This window comes from Ascaphus truei, chromosome 1 (assembly GCF_040206685.1).
Source record: "Ascaphus truei isolate aAscTru1 chromosome 1, aAscTru1.hap1, whole genome shotgun sequence".
Taxonomy (NCBI): domain Eukaryota; kingdom Metazoa; phylum Chordata; class Amphibia; order Anura; family Ascaphidae; genus Ascaphus; species Ascaphus truei.
Window position 1 is genome coordinate 321,005,679 of NC_134483.1, and position 14,585 is coordinate 321,020,263.

Below are 14,585 nucleotides of genomic sequence, written 5' to 3' on the forward strand. Positions count from 1 at the left end.
CAGCATAATGAGGCACACGTATCATATTTTATGTCATTGTTTTCATAACTTAAAAACTGCACACAACTATTTAGCTCATCTACCATTGTGTTAAAGCAGCTGCAATTAATATCTCATCACAGCATACACTTCAACAGAGGGGGTGGGGTTCAGCACACACACTAATTGCAGCCTCATTTTAGGGTCAACTTAGTTCACACCATTTTCACCTGTTTCAAGTAATTGAAAGGTGTGGCTGATTAGGCTTTTTGGGGAAGGGAATACCGTTCTTACAACCTGACTAGCACAACTGAAGTTAATCACACTCATTTGAAAGCTTCACTTTAGCTACTAAATGCCCCAACAACTCATTACTTATCAAAGCGTACGTCACACATTAGTTCACTCATATCTATAGTTGAACTACTACTATCAACGACACATTATCACACACTGCATGTGTTGTCTTGTTTAGTCACAGCCACATTCATGTGTGCCACATCTTATATTAATGTACCACACATATCCTCTACCAAAAACAACACTTTTTGCAATATGACCACCTTCATGATAACCATTGTGAATGGTCATCTCATGATAGTTATGTACATTATGATACTGATATCACTACACAACATATGATTTTTATGTACAAATTTTATCTATTTATCCTCACGCATTACTGCAGGAACATAGTATGTTTTATGTTAGGGAACTCAAAAGTTCTAAGTACACAGGCATGTACATTGTTATTACAACTATTTATGTTCACTTTCACACACACATTTTGGGTTAAGGAAATGATGCTGTTAGGTACTCATAAATACAGAACATACAATAACTGTTTGTTCAATATTTACACATGTAAATGTAAAACTTATGTTATTGTTATATATAGTTGCCCCTGAAGGACATGTGTCACCTGAGACTGAACAAGTGTCTTCACCTGGGTCAGCCAGCTCAACACACCTAGAAGGTGAGTGTATCAGTTGGTGGCCATATAATATGTGCTCTTCTATATGTTATGTTGTCATGTTCATTATTTGTTTTGCACATCTTCTTTAAATAGGATTACTTAGTGTCAGTGAAAATGAAGTGTAAGGCAACTTGTATTGTGTTAGTGATGTTAACTATCATGTAGGAGTTGTGAGTTTACAGCAAGTTTTCAGTCACTCATATTTCATACTGAGTCCAAACATTATTCTTAAGTCAAGGTAGTTTTTAATGTGAGGTTATAAAACGTATGGAAACATGTTAGTTGTTACTTATGACACAGTACAATTACATAGTAACACAGCAGAGATTAACATGCCATTTAATAATGTGTACATTTATTTGTAGAACATGATGAAGAGGATTTTGATGATGATGATGATGATGATGATGATGCCGCCGCCATAGACACACAAATACAAGCAAGTGACCATGAAGAGGTTCCAATTGAAACTGTTTTACCGCCAAATCGTCCAGAAAAAACCACATATGATGCAATTGTAGCTTCTGAGGGAAAAATTGTGGAAGCAGAAAATCGTCGCCATTCTGACCTGATGACAGTGCTGGAAAGGATGATTGCACTGCAGGAAGAAACAGTTTCACAATTGGCACATCTCCACAGAGTCTTCATTGAAGTGCCTAAACAGTTGCAAAAAATCAACACCTCATTCGAAGCATTAGTTGTTCAGCAAACACAAGCTAATTACTGGAGAATGACTAATGTACCACAATTCAACAGCTCACAGGCAGGATCTGTTCATGCAGGTCAGTTTTCACCACATGCTTCTGATATTCATTCACCAGGCCCAAATGTTACCAGTCAAGTAGCAGACATTGCTGTGCAGGTTCCTGACGACATCCTACCGCTGCCATCTGTACAAATTCAGCAGCTGACACCTACAAAGGAGGCCACAAAAAGAAAACACAAGCAGTTACTACTGACCAGTTTTTGGTCAAAAACAACAAAAGACACACATGAAACAGACCAACCATCACTTGTGCAGTGTCTACCAACTTGCTCACATGTGTCAGTGGGCACAAGCCCTGTCCGTGAACAGTCACTACCCAAAAGCCCTGTAGGTGAGTCACTGCCCAAAAGCCCTGTAGGTGAATCGCTGCCCAAAAGCCCTGTAGGTGAATCGCTGCCCAAAAGCCCTGTAGGTGAGTCACTGGCCACAAGCCCTGTAGGTGAGTCACTGGCCACAAGCCCTGTAGGTGAACAGTCACTACCCAAAAGCCCTGTAGGTGAGTCACTGCCCAAAAGCCCTGTAGGTGAGTCACTGGCCACAAGCCCTGCCCGTGAAGTGCCAGAGGCCAGTCAAAGTGGCTCTGTTGTACCTAAAGTTGGTGGCAAAAGAAAAAGGAAAATTCAAGAGACAACAAGCAGGCCTGTTACTCGCTCGCAAAAAGAACAAAAAAAATAAATTTTAAAATTCACAAAATATGTCTTTGGCCTTGTTTTGTTGACTTCAGATTATCTAATTACTATTGTATGTATGCTGAAGACTGTGTTGTTTCCAAACTTTCAAGTATGTTCTTGTACATGTGAATTTTTGGAAATGTTAACACTCCTAATTAATGAATAGTGTTATAAATATTGATGTATTAATCGTCTGTTCAGTAATGCTCCACCAGGAGCCAGTTGCTAAGTTTAGAGAAGCTGCCATTGACTTTGCAGCAAAACATTGCATTTGGGTGTGTTAATTGATGTAATCATTGCATGTGCATATTATTTTCATGCAATTATAAAAGCACCTATTTAACTGCAAACATCTTTCTTGTACGTGTACAGCAGGATTTTGTGTTAAATATTACTTACCTTTGGTGGCCATTGTAATGTTGTCCTTTAATCATTTATGTGTTCTTGTTTCAAGAACATCTCTGAATTTATACTAAAATATATGTAGTATGTATTGATATATGCACACACACACACAGACACACACTGTGTGTGTGTGTGTGTGTATATATATAGTACTATCTAAACTGGTATAGATGTATTTACAAAAAACATACACTTCATGCTTCCTTGTGAAAACACACTATTTTAATAATACAGGCCTAATGTTTGACAACTATACTAAGTGTGAGCCTCTAACATTATTGGGTGCAAACAAATGTTTATTACTTAATTCACTCATGTTTATCACCATTTAAATAGGTTTCATACAAGGCCTACTTACTGCCATCAATATGTTGTGTGTACTCCTGCAATATAAAAAAAAAAAAAAAAGATACATTATATATATATATATATATATATATATGTATATATATATATATATATATATATACATATACATATATACACACACACACACACACACACACACTATACATATAGTACAATATACACTATATATATATATATATTTTTTTATGAGAGAGATATATTTATATATATATAGATACACACGTATTTAAACTCATGCAGACAGGTAGTTAACCAGACTTTCAAATACACACAGAAATGTATGTGGGAAAAAAAACATTTCATTTTGCAGGTGTGTGTATTTACTGATATGGCTGTCTAAGCACTATTTTCACACAGTGCTCTTTGTTATTTTTCTAGAAAACTCAATGTTACTGAAATAAGTGTAGGAATGTTTTCACAAACGAGATAAAAAAATGATACATGTTTTTCCCACATTCGCCTATCACTAACCACAATACTTAACCCAATTAAAAGAACACATCCAATTGGCGTTTGAAATAAGGAGTAAAAGTAGTTACTTTTGTTGACCTTGAAAACGAAACACAGGAATTTGTTAGCCATTGAGCAGAATCATTTTGATGAGCAAAGAAGACAGAACTGCACACATCTTTTGTGCTACTCTGACATGGCTGATGAATTCGTTAACAATATGAATCCCCTTTTAGGGTATAAGTACATGGTTTCAGAAGCAATTTTAAACAGTCGCGGACACAAAGCAAGCACACGCCAAATCTATGATTTGATTCGAGCTAAATATCCTTATTACCAAGACCGTAGGCATGCGCGGAATTTTAATTCCTCAATAAGATTCACTTTATCAACTAATGACTTTTTTGAACGTGTGCAGGATAAGCTAGAACACACCTATGGTTTCTGGAAGATTGCAAAGGAAAAGCATTTTACCCTGAAAGAGGGCACATATATTGTTGTGAAAGGCATATTTATTCCTAATGCCAATAGCAATGGATCCGCTACTACTGTTCCGTGTGAATCGATACCTGCTGCAATATCTGCACCCTCCATTCCTGAAACCCACATTGTACAACAACAAAAGTACTATGATTATGTACCAAGCCTTTCAGCTGAAAATGCATTGGAATGGGAACCAGAAGAAATGAACCTACCTCCCGACCAATTGTTTGAAGAAAGCAGTGGCGATTCCTATGAGCGCTTCATGGAGGAGATGTGTGTCATACTGGATTCAGCGGGTGGGTCAAGCGTGGATGAAAATGCCTTGCATTTCTGGAGCGACCAGTTGCAGCCAGACGAAGAGTTAATTCTAGAAGAATGGTAAATATAACAACCGTTATGCGTTGACTGTGCGTTTAAATGTTTTTTTTTTTGTTTTGTTTTTTTTAACCACCATTTTCCCTTTCAATGCGTGGATACAGCGTAACATTGCAGACTGCATAACTATACGTACTTTCCTATCCCTTTAACCATATTAGCAACATTTTAACATAACTCTAACACATACCTGTTTTGTTATCATGCAACATTTAAAAGCGGGTCCACCACGTATGACGTGGGACCCTTGTCATGGCCCAAGGCGTCCTTAAAAAAGATTACGGATGTAAGTCCCGCCCCCAAGCGACGTGCGCGCCTCAAAGCCTATTGGCTGTCATGTTTTGTTATAGTAACGGTAACTGCAGTGTGTCATGTGTGCGGCTCAGTGTTTGTAGCCGTAAAGTGGGCGTTAGCCGAATGTTAATTGAGTGGGAGGAGTGTTAGCGTGCGTTTCACGCTGGTTTAACATGACGTCACACGTATTGCATTTGCGCATTGTGTTATCGGCCGTCCTTTCTGTCCAAACACGTCTGTTTAAAAAGAATACAGATGTACTCGTTTAGAACGAATGTAGTTTCGTATTCATTGTATTTGAAATAAAGATTTTATGTTTAATGGTATTTTCAAGATGTATTGAACGCACAACGTACGCTTTGTTTTGCGCATGCGCTAACAGTTAGTGCAGCCAAGCATGAAGTGCGTGCGCACACTAAGATGTGCGCGCACATTTGTCAGTATACAGGCAACGTTCACATCATATACATAGTTATGCCTGCTACAAATTTAAAGAAACATTACATACTGATGTACACTTGTACTTCTAACATATAAGTGAGTGACGTGTGTATGTACACAATCATATAGAGCTGTGTAATGCGTTGTCACGGATACATATATAGTAAGGTGCCATATTTGACCATCATGTGTTTGCTGTATTTCAGAGATGTCGGGGAAGATACAATCGGATCAATGTATGATTTCAGAAGAGTCTACCTTTATATGAGATGATAGTGAGGAGGAGCCACCGACTACTATACTACATATGGAACTAATTTTATATTGCTTGCAGCGCTTATTAACAAACAATTAAAAATGTGATACCCTTATGCCTATATTGCATAAGCACTTAATTAACATAATGATGTTGCAAAATAGTGCCTCATGAATTTTTATTGAGTGTTCTTTAATGACTACTATCATTTTATGGCATGGTGTGTTTTATATATAACAACCATTCCCACTCTGCTAACACATTTGTGTATTCTATTGTGTAATGGAACGTATGACTGTCGAAACTATGTAACAATAATAATAAGAATAATAAGAATTATAATATGAGCATGTTCATGTATAGCGCTGCTAGTTGTACACAGCGCTTTACAGACACATTTTTCAGGCTGAGGTCCCTGGCCCGTGGAACTTACAATTTATTTTTTGCCGCCTGAGGCACAGGGAGATAAAGTGACTTGCCCAAGGTCACAAGGAGCCGACACCGGGAATTGAACCAGACTCGCCTGCTTCAAACTCTCAGTGCCAGTGTGTGTCTTTACTCACTGAGCCACTCCTCCCAATGTAAAGGACACTTACAACCAACTAGCCATTTATTGTTAAAAATCTCTTGTTACATGGGTATGTTGATAAAATGGTTTGGGACTGTAGCAAATAATGTTATTGGCCAGATGTTGTGGTCCCCTACAATGCATGAAGTTCTGAATATGACATCAACATCATGTAATGAAGTACGTTTCTGTGTATATTTCATTAACCTAACTAACTATAGTTTACTGTGTTTATTAAACGTTATAAAAATACATAGTATAGTCAATATGATGATATAAGCTACCATAATAAAGCTGGTGTTATCATTTGTCGGTGTTATACATGGATCCTACACAAATTGATACAGACACAAACAGTTGTCTTACAAAGTGTGTCTATGCTAATGTGCACGTGATTGACGTTACAATTGTGAAAATACTTGATAATTATCATCATGATAATGATGAAGTGACGTGATTTATATTCCAAAAATATTACCAACATTGTCATATTGGTAAATTATAAATGCTAAATGACAGTAACATTAGCGACAAATTTGTCTTCTCTGTTAACAGTTTAACACTTGGTACATGTAGGACACATCCACACACGAGTGACTTATACATACACATGTCACAAATTTAAATTAATGTTGACTATTAATTCCTAGCATTACAAAACACCAACATTGCTAAATATAAGATGTAGTACGCATTGTTGTGATTGCAGGCATTCATGCATGGAGTTTTATGATCAGTCAATTTCATCCGTGATGAATGATCTCCCGTAAGTAAAGAAATAACTACAGTTATCCCCTTGTCTCCAAACACCTCTATATTACATTAATGGAATTTATAAGGAAACATACATAAAATGTGATGAAATGGGAGTAATCATTTTCTAATACAATGCACATGAAAGCTCAAGAGTAGCTAAATGCATATACATGATACAGAAAGTACATATATGTAACATTTGTGTTTAAACCAATATGTTGGGTTTTTACTACAAATAATTATAGGAAGATTGATGTAGGCACACCTTATGAGAGATGTCAGCAAATATACATACCATGATCAGTCATACTGGAGATATACCTATAATGCAAAGGAACAATATATAAATTGCAAACATTGACATGCCATCTTCAGTACCGTAAACAACACAGCAAAGTGTGTATTTGGTGTTAAATGTGCAACACCATGTATATTTCATGACATTCAAAATGTAAATCAGCCTGGTGTACACATCATATGGATGTACATGTTACACTGCACCAATAACATTGTATGTAAGCATACTAGAAGCATGAATGAGTATGGGCATAATATGTGTATTGTGTTAGCATAAGGAACAACACAATGCTAAAATATTAGTGCTTTGTTACCCCAGTTGTATTCACATACACAAAACTAAAGTACAATTGAAGAGGGATTATATAACCTGTGCAACAATAACATACCGGTGCCACATCCCTTTGTGCACACAGCAGAGAAAAGAAAGGTGTGCAACCCATATTCATCTGTGTCCTACCAGAAGGGTATATAAAAAAACATTATTGTTAAGATAACATAATGTAACTATAAAAGTATAACTTGGAACATATATGTTTTTACTTACAAGAAAAAAATGAATTGATGAGATTCTGGCGTGTCTGGCCACCACTGGCTGTTTGTTCATTTTCAGCAGCTACATGGGTGGGATGCTCGTCTACCAAAGGCTCAGCTAGGTCTGATTGTACATTGTGCCTGAGTGCAACATTGTGCAAAATGCAACAGGCAAGGATAATATCAGACACTTTTTGAGGCTTGTATAGAAGAGCCCCACCAGTTCTGTCCAGACACCTAAATCTGGTCTTGAGTAGGCCAAATGTCCTCTCTATAACAGATCTTGTAGATATATGGGCTGCATTGTACCTCTCCTCTGCTTCAGTTTGAGGGTTTAGCACCGGAGTCAAGAGCCACGGCCTAATTCCGTATCCTGAGTCACCTATAATGAATGGAGCACACATAAGCTGACATTAGTGATCAAATTGTACAATGCCAACATTCCTAAATAAAAATGTGTTTTGTGTTATAACATGTAAATGTGTACTCACCCAGCAGCCAACCATGTTCAAAATGTCCCTCTTCGAACGCATGGAAGACTGAAGAGTTCCTCAGGATGGAGGAATCGTGACTGGAACCAGGGAATTTGGGTACCACATGCATTATCCTCATCGTGGCATCACATACCACCTGTACATTGAGTGAATGGTAGTGCTTACGATTGCGGTACACATGCTCACTCTGACTAGGTGCAATCAAAGCAACATGTGTGCAATCGATTGCACCCAGCACACATGGTATCCCTGCTATATTATAAAAGCCAGTCCTGACTTCCAGCCACTCTGTCGCCTCTGTAGGAAAATGAATATAATTCCTAGCGCGTCTATTGAGTGCATAGAGAAACTGGGTCAAGGCCCGCGAGAATGTAGATTGCGAGATCCCGCCCACTATGCCCACAGTTGTCTGGTATGACGCGGAAGCAAGATAATGTAATGAGCACAGCATTTTAACAAGCCCAGGGACTGCACGACCTCTGGCTGTGAAAAAATCTAAATCTCCCCTTATCTCCTGATAAAGAGCTAAGATTGCTGCTGAACTCAAACGATAGCGACTTACAATCTCCTCCTCACTCATCCCATCTAACAGGGTTCTCTCCCTGTACAGACGCGGACGAGGCACAACTTGTCTCCTCTGTCTTCTCCTCTGATCTCCTGTCCCTCTCCCTGTCTCTGTCGTATCCGCGTGACTGTCCCTGTCACTGTCACTGTCCCTCGGTGTGTCCCTCCCTTGCCCTATATGATTGTCTTCATCATCAAGCATGTCATAGAAAAGAATGTTCCTCCGTCTCCTAAACAATCTCAACATTTTGAAATGAGTAGCTGTGAATGATCAGGTAATGGGCGTCCTTTAAATAGGTATGTGATGATGTCAGGTGACATAGTAAAATGCAAGGTGTTACATTAACATAATAAAGTACTTCTGTGGCAAGCTGTGTGCAGTTCTTGTTATAAGTATTTGTTGTGTGTATTCTGCAGGGAATGATGATATTTGGCAATGATGTGACGTGAACCTTTGTAGAAACATTGCTTGCAAATAAATAGTTGCATGTGCAATGCATGTAACACTTGTGAACGCAACAGTCAGTCATGTAATTAGGCAAAAAGGCTGAGATTGACGTGGGAAAAGTTTTGTGTAACATGTGTAATTAGGCATGTTATTGTGACATGTTGACAACAATGAATAGTCGTGTGCATATGCATGCATTTGTGTAATGAGGATAGTTGCTATAGAATGAGTTTACAAGGTGTCCCAATGCTGAATTACTGTACATGTGTGTATAAGTTAGGTTGAAGTGCTTGTAATGCTACGGTTACAATGTAAACATGCAATGTGATTGAGCGTCCAATAAGTGACGTCATGAAAATAGGGAGGACCCAAAAGTATATGTAAACATGAGAATACAGATGTACATGAACGTTTAAAGATGCGTGACACATTACTAGCATTGTGTAATGTAAAGGAAGATGAATATACTGTGTATGTGTGACATGTGTGACATGTGTAACATCATGTAAATAATTGTCGCTCAGTTCATTAAAATGTGTGATATGATGTGAGGTTCTCCTTTAAGAGTTGAGTATAGTATTTTCCCTTGGCACATCATCACATGATGAGTAATGTGACCCGCAAATGCTGCAAACATGTAAAAGTATAATGTTATGCAAATAATACACGTCAGCTGTGACACAATGCAGGGAATGCCCCCACACTGTAATGCAAATGACGTTTGTATTGTGAGCAATGAAACGTAAACAGTACTATACTGTTATACGTCCCCGCTCCATTGACTCCATTGATGTACAGAAGATTTTTTTTTCTAAGTGCCGTTCCGGCAGCCTTAGCGATCGTTCTCCCCTCCAAACTGCCAACTTTAGTTGGCGGGAGAAATTGGCCATAACATCTCAATTTCGTAATGCCGATCAGGCCCGATAAGCTGTTTTTTTTTGTTGAATCCAGCCGATTTAAAAAAGTGGCGATCAGTGGCGAAAACAGGCTTATCGGCAGCCGACTGCCCATAACAAAATAATCGGCTCCGAAACATGGCGATATCAAGCACTTATCGGCGCTTACTGAATCTCAAACCCAATTTTGGCTATAAAATGGCGATAATTCCCTTATCAACGCTTACTGCATGAGGCCCTTATTCTGTTCTGTGTTCTGTGTTTCCATACACTGGTGAGTATATATAAATGCAAGATTACTCACTTTGTATGCGTGGAATTTCGGATGCTGTCGGCGTGCTCCTACCGATTGTGAGACACCAGGAAAATGGGTTTGCAAAGCGGTGCAACTGCCTTCGGGAAAAAGTGTACACCGGACTGCTCCGTATCCGTACAAAAAACTTTTATATCCACATAACAGCAAAAATGTAGCTCTTACGCGTTTCACGCTGTCACCCCACGCTTTATCAAAGAGTACAACATAATGACACACACACTTCCTTAAAATACCCACATGCCCCTGCAAAATAGCCAATAAACACTTGATAGGCAAGAAACCACCCCACCCTTCTCTGGGGAAAACAGTCTCTCTCTGTGCATGGCAGCTTTAAGTCTGTCTTTTAAACCACTTCCTTGTTTACTCAAGGAGTCTGATTAAGTCCATTAGTTAGCAGCTGATGCTGGCTTCTCTTTGAGGAATTAACTCTCTGTGGACTGGAAAGCACACTTACTGCACTGTCCAGCCCCTAGAGGACAGTGATATATCACAAGACCTACAGTATTTCAGGGTCTGGATCAGAATAATGCTCAGCCGTACGTAATTTCTTGGATGGTAACGCAACAATATGCTACAATAACGGGATGTTAAGCCTATGATAATGAGATGTACACTGGCGACACACTTTATTCGAGCTCGGCTAGTCCCACGAATTCGGGTATACCCGGGTGTATTGAGGTTTGTGACTGTTTTCTGCCCGAGTGCATTGAGGTATTTTCCAGGCAGGGATTGAAGCATTTTATTCCCGCTGGCTGCAATACTGCACAGTATATATATATATACTGCATTACAATTCAGGAATTTATGCCATCTGGTAGACACGCAAAGCATTGCAGCCTATTAAATCCTAATCATTATCATTTAACACATCAGCCGCCCGTCAGCCAGGCATGAACCCAGGCTGGGAAGGCAAACGCAACGGGGCTTGTCAGAGGTGAGGAGCGGCGCATTCCAGGTATCTGCCAGGTACATACTGGGTATTTGCTCGAATAAAGTGTGTCGGTGCAGTAGTTCAGACGTTGGTTTTGCATATAATTATCTTTGAGGATACTATGTTAACTCAGGGAACTTAACGTCCATTCCTGTTTTAAGTAACAGTACAATATGAGCTGTGATTTAATGGAGCTTTGTGGATCTAGCCGTCTGAGAGGGTCCAAGATAGTCTAACTTGCACTCAAGTGGTTAATGACCTCTTTAGATATAGTGCTCTGTATATTGTAATTTTATTTTATATGTATGCTATTTTTAATGTTTATTTGTATGTTGCCTTGGTACTAGTCCAATGCCTTATAGCGGTATTAGCCAGCTTGCGTTAATAATTCCTATATAGGGGGGACTATTAGATGTGTTGGAGGGAGGTTGGGGTGGGGCACAGGGGGTTGGTTATAGTAGTCAATGCCATGGATAGGGACGGTAGATGCCAGGGATTGTCCTCAGGTGATTAACTCATTGTATGCCTTATAGGCATTGCATGGAAATGCCTTACTAAATTTTAGGGCAGGGGAGTGCAAACTGGGATTTTCTGGGGAGGGTCACATAGGACCCGCTCTCTCCCACAAGGCATTTAAATTAAATGCCGTTGGACCGTGCAAGGCCCCTGTAACGAACTTATCTTTGCTTCCAGCGACGTCTCGTCTTTGTAACCCGGCGTCAAATGACTCCACAGGGTCACGTGTTGTCGCATTGCTGGGGGGGGGGCATGAGCAGGGGGGGAGAGCAGGCAGGGGGAGCGCAGGGGTAAACTTTGTGCACCCCTGCTTTAGGGCATGCAGTGGGTAGTTAGATAGATAGTTATTGGTATAATAACCCCTAGGTAACATAGCAGACATGAATGCTTGCATAATGCATGCCTTCATGAACGCTATGGTTACTAATGGGTTAAGTAATTATTTTAATATTATGTCAGTTATATATTACAAATCAATATAAATCTGTCATATTTGGTACTGAAGAGAGAAAATAGTAAAGACCAGAAGAAAATGCGAGCCTTTCAAAACTTTTTCTAGCATTTTTGGGGGACTTTGCTATTCTCTTAGGTGCTTCTTCACCTGAACAGTTTTCAGAAAAATTTAGTATTAAGTAGGCCAAAAATAGAAAACAATTTTTTTTAAATCTCTGATAAATGTTAGAGAAGCAGCTGCCACTTCAGTATTGAATAAATCCCACAGTGTGTTACAGTAAATGTCAAATTAGGTTATATGGAGGTTTGTCTTTTTCCTTTTTATTGTTTTATTTTATTTAAAGAATATGACACAAAAAGATTAAGCATTAAATTCAAAGTCTGCTGATTTTTGATTCAGTGTATATTGATGTCAACAAAAAAGTCACTAGTATTTTGTGGGACGGTGAAGTCCTCCGAATGTATATGTGAAAAATAACTGAAAATAACACACAAATCTAAATGAAACAGAAAAAATAACCCGGCACTTATAAAAGTTCTACAGTGATAACAAGATGATTTAGTGAATGGCTGCTCAAACCCAGTGAATAGAATTTACCTCTAAATTCTAATAATAAATTGGTATAGAAAAAACTTGGAGAGCGCTCAGAAAGGTTAAGTGCAAAATATGGGCAAAATATGTGCAAAATGCAATATGAAGTGCATAGATTCAAGTGATAACTGTATGTAAATGTTAAACCATATACATCTCAACCCCGTTATAACGCGATCTGTTACAACGCGAATCTGCTTATAACGAGATGCAAGCGTGGGTCCCAATTTTTGTATTTATGAATACTTTACAACACGATTATTGGTATCTTAAATACTTTATTGTACAATGGACATTTTTTCTAACACGATCTGCTTATAACACGATGTGATTCTTTGGACCCCAAGCACAGTGTTATAAGGGCTGTAGTTCTTAAATATTCTTGTGTAAAATACAATAAAAAGTGCAGATAATCAAGTGATATGGGAATAAAATATTAAACCACATACTGCTTGAAAATTCTTGCTTTCATGAACTGCAGTGAACTTCAATCTTCCTCCCAGGATCATAGGACAGAAAAGAGAAACAAATCCAATGGTGTGGATCAAAAACGTACAGTATATTGGAACAGACAAATACAGTAAGCTTTAAAATGTACACTCACAATTAAAACTTAGATCACAGATATTGTATGGGTTTCTTTGGTGCGGCGGTTGCATCTCGCAATATAATGAGCTTGCTGGGATTCTGTGTGGTTAGAATATTGTGGCAGCTCTGCAGACCTCCAGGGCACCTCTCCCATGTCTCTAAGCAATGACAGCCTCTCCATGGCTCAATGCGTTTCGGCATCAGTTGTCATTGCTTGGAGACGTGGGAGGGGTGTCCTGGAGATCCGCAGAGCTGCCACAATATATATGCCCAAGTATCGCGAGACATGAGTGCCGTGACATCACAAACCAGGAAGGGATTGCTGGGTTAACAAGCCGACGCTCCCCAGCGTCCTTCTGATCCACGGAGCGATGGGAGGCAAGAAACAAAGACTCTAAGGGACCACCACACCAAAGAAACCCATACAGTATCTGTGTTAAGTTTTAAATGTGAGTGTACATTTTAAAGCTTATTTGGCTGTTCCAACATACGTTTTTGATCTTTACCATTGGATCTTGTTTCTCTTCTGTTTCCTATGATCCTGGGAGGAAGATTGAAGTTCACTGCAGTTACATGAAAGCAAGAATTTTCAAGCAGTATATGGTTTAATATTTTATTCACATATCACTTGATTATCTTCACTTTTATTGTATTTTACACAAGAATATTTAAGAAGTATATGATTTAACATTTTATACACTTATCACTTTAGTATATGCACTTTATATTGCATTTTGCACATATTTTGCACTTAACCTTTCTGAGCGCTCTCCAAGTTTGTTCTACACAAATCTAGATGCCATGGTGCAAACTCCTGATGAGCTGTTTTATGACCTATCAATATGAAGCATATATACACATTATATATTCTGAAATGTTCCAGCACTCACTTACTATTGGCGAAAAAAAAGGGGGTTTGTGTGTAGTAGGTGACAAGGGGGGCAACGTTTCAGGGTGAGAACCCTTCCCCAAGGCATGTTCCCTCAAGTCCAAAGGGACAAAAGGTACTTCCCTAAACCCTTATAACCCCAAAATATAGAACACAACCAAACACAAAGTGCAATAACTATAATCAGAAAAAAAGTTCAGTTTTGGGAGGAACTGGGGTCCTCTCACTGTTCCTTATTGCACCCTGCAAATAACATTATATTAAACTTGCTTCAGTGT

General features: G+C 38.8%; 1 protein-coding gene and 1 long non-coding RNA gene across 2 annotated transcripts in view; one reads left to right on the forward strand and one right to left on the reverse strand.

The window, feature by feature from the left end:
* RASGEF1B (RasGEF domain family member 1B) overlaps window positions 1–14,585 on the forward strand; it is a 629,898-nt gene that overhangs the window by 167,289 nt on the left and 448,024 nt on the right. The window lies entirely within an intron of this gene.
* Window positions 1,460–4,496, reverse strand: LOC142470811 (uncharacterized). The gene is made up of 3 exons (XR_012789338.1): window positions 4,312–4,496; window positions 3,156–3,180; window positions 1,460–1,869 (listed from the first exon to the last, which is right to left on the reverse strand). It is a non-coding gene; the product is annotated as an uncharacterized LOC142470811 (long non-coding RNA).